This window comes from Petaurus breviceps, unplaced genomic scaffold (genome assembly GCF_028583685.1).
Source record: "Petaurus breviceps papuanus isolate PSGF00001 unplaced genomic scaffold, PetGlider_PUasm1.0 189, whole genome shotgun sequence".
NCBI classification, from domain to species: Eukaryota; Metazoa; Chordata; class Mammalia; order Diprotodontia; family Petauridae; genus Petaurus; species Petaurus breviceps.
This window is the reverse complement of record NW_027185809.1, coordinates 9220250-9223555: the sequence shown is the minus strand read 5'-3', so window position 1 is coordinate 9223555 and position 3306 is coordinate 9220250. Positions and strand designations below refer to the sequence as shown.

Here is a 3306-nt window from a genome sequence, read left to right as displayed (position 1 = left end):
TGTATAACCTGTATCAAATTGCTTGCCTTCTCAATGAAAGAGGAGAGGTGAGAAGGAAGGGGAGCATTTGGAAATCAAAATTAAAAAAAAAAAATATTATAAATTGTTTTTACATCAAATTGGGGAAAAAAATTAAAAGTAAATTTAAAAAAATACTGAGTCTCTGTTAACAAGAATGGAATGACACAGCTGGTTGCCTTCTTTCCACTCACACAGTCACCACCCTGTTTAGATTCTAATCACCTTTCACCTGGACCATCACAAGGCCTCCTCCTTTTCTGCCTGCAGTTTCCATCCATTTTAATCCATCCTCCACATAGCTACCACTATGATTTTCCTAAATCTTAAGTTGGGGGCGGGTTGGTAAGTACATTAAATGTCAAAGACAAGAGTTTCTATTTAAGTCTAAAGGGAAGAGAGAACCACTGGCGTTGGTTGAGTAGTGTACGGGTGGGATGGACATATAGGAGTAATATCCAAGTATTACAAACTTATTTCCCAAGGACAATGACCTGAATCGATAGAGGGTGTTTATTGAACTGTGATTGCTCTACAACAATGAAAACACAGATCTAGACCCTGTCCTCAATTCAATTCAACAAGTATCTATTAAGTATTTCTTATGCACCAGGCACTGTGATAGGGACTGGCAATACAAAGATAAAATAAAAATATTCTCTGTCACTAAGGAGTTTATATTTTCCTGGGAGATGTAACAGGTATAAGTAAATACAAACTATAGACACAGTAATTTGGAGAGGAAGCACTAGTATGTACAAAGTGAATCAGCTCAAGCCAATCCTTAGAGGAGGCTAGTGGTTCCAAGAAGCAAAGGGAAGGAAGAAGACATGCCAGGTGATGCGAAATAGAACATCATACACAAAGAACATCAAATAGATGAGCTTAGCTGGAAGTTGTTGGGGGAGGGAGGGGATAACATGTAATCATGCTGGAAAGATAGATTAGAGCCAGACTGTGAAGGACTTTAAAAGACAAACAAAGAAGTCTGCATTTTATCCTCCAGGCAGTAAGGAGCCACTGACTCTTTTGAAGTAGATGAAGGACATGGTAAGACCTAGGCTTTTGGAATAGCTCTTTGGAAGCTGTGTAAAGAAGGATGGATTGGAAAGGGTCAGGCTAGATACAAGGAGACCAATTAGGTGGCTGTAGTAGTAATCAAGATGGGAAATGGTCCTAAGATCATAGAAATAGAAAAAAACTTCACGATAATTTAACCCAAATGTCTCTTTTTATAGGTGAGGAAATTGAATCCCTGAAAAAAAGGAGTAATTTATCCAAGGTAACACAAGTAGGAAATGACAAAGACAGCCTGGGTCCTTTAACAAATCAGCATATTTTATATTTATATCAGCATATATTATATTTTATATACTATACTATTCTATCATTCAAAGGTGAAGAGGAAAATAAAATGATGACCAGAAGATTCTTAAATCCTTAAAATTTTGATAGGCATGCTAGGGTACCTGGAACAAAGAGTAGAGAAAAGATTTATTTATTGCTCATCTCAATGAAAGAAAATACTTCACACTTTCCCTCCCCTGCTGCTCAAGGAGCCACCTGCCACCATGGTGAGTCTTCCTGGGGTCTAGGTGCAATCCATCTCACATCTGTGCCATCCTTCAACTCGGCTCTCGACTCTTCTCTCAGCCCGTCTCCTGGAGGCCTCTTGTCGGCTCTGATGTTGAAACTAGCCAGGAACCATGCTTCAAAAGTGAATGACACTGTAACCATCAGAGCCAGGAAGTTCATGAAAAACAGGGTGCTTCAACGTAAATATATGGTTATAGATGTCTTTCAATCTAGAAAGGCCACAGTGCTCAAGAATGAAATTCGAGAAAAACCGGCCAAGATGTACAAGAAAACTCCAGACATCATTTTTGTCTTTGGATTCAGAACCCATATTGGTGGTGGCAAAGCAACAGGCTTTGGCATGATTTATGGTCCATTGACTATGCAAAGAAAAATGAACCAAAGTACAGACTTGCAAGGCATGGCGTCTATGAGAAGAAAAAGACATCAAGAAAGCAGTGAAAGGAATGCAAGAACATGAATGAAGAAAGTCAGAGGTACTGCAAAGGCAAATGTCAGTGCTGGCAAAAAGAAGGAATAAAAGGCACCATGCATTATGTTTATCCGTGAAGATCATTTTTCATCAAAACTATGCAAAACTTCAAAAAAAAAAGAAAATACTTCCGCCCAAATATATATGTGTATATATACACATGTATATGTATGTATGTATATATGTACGTATATATGTATGTATGTATAATTCCTACTGGGACTGCCCCTAGCCCAGCCCCAGGAACTTTCTATGTCCCCAAGGGGAAGGGAGATCTGGGACCAGGCCATAGCCATCTGGCACTTGAGTGTCCCCAAACTGCCCTAGGTAGCAGCATCATGGAGTGTCTGACTGTTGGAATGAAGAGAAAGGGACAGCTATGAGATATATCATGGAGGGAGAAGCAACAAGATTCATCATTCCTCTCCAGGCTATATTTCTGACTCTCCAGACATTCTCTGCTACTCCATATAAACCTTTACACACTGGAATCTCACTCTGTACCTTGATTTCACACAACAGAAGCATCATTCACACATATAGATTCTCCCTCTGGTTTTCTGGTTCGTCCCACAACCTCAGTGTTAAGATGCATGTCTAGGTTGACTTTTTATTCCCCTCCAAGATGTACTCCGGATTCTCTGAACTTCTACATTCTATAGAAACCCTGTCCTATGACAGGTATCTCTATCTCCTTTTTACCTTCCCCCCACCTTACTTAGTTTTCTTCCATGTTTTATCTTCCCCCATTAGAATACAAGATCCTTAAAGGCAGGGATCATTTTTCTGCTTTGATTGTATTCCCATACTTAGTATGGTACCTGGCATATAATCAGGACTTAATAAATACTTTTTTATTTGACTCATCAACTGAATATGTGTGTATATGTGAAGAAAAGGGAAGAACTGAACATTACTCCTAAGTAGGTTATAAACCTGAGCAAATGAAAAGATGGTGGTACCCCTGACAAAAATTGACAAGTTAGGAGGAGGGATCAGTGTAGGGGGAAGGGAAATGAGTTATATTTTATACCTGTTGAGTTGGAGATTCCTTGGGAGCATTAATATCAAGATGTCCAGTAGATAGTTGGAGATAGTATTGGAGGTCAAGGGAGAGAGATGAGGGCTGGTTATGTAGATTTGGGAGTCACATGTAAAGAGATACTAGGAGAGAGAGAGAGAGAGAGAGAGAGAGAGAGAGAGAGAGAGAGAGAGAGAAA

At 39.4% G+C, this 3306-nt stretch overlaps 1 pseudogene; it reads left to right on the top strand.

The window, feature by feature from the left end:
• Positions 1 to 1359: 1359 nt before the first annotated feature.
• On the top strand, positions 1360 to 2134 carry LOC138164001 (small ribosomal subunit protein eS24 pseudogene; annotated as a pseudogene).
• Positions 2135 to 3306: the final 1172 nt, after the last annotated feature.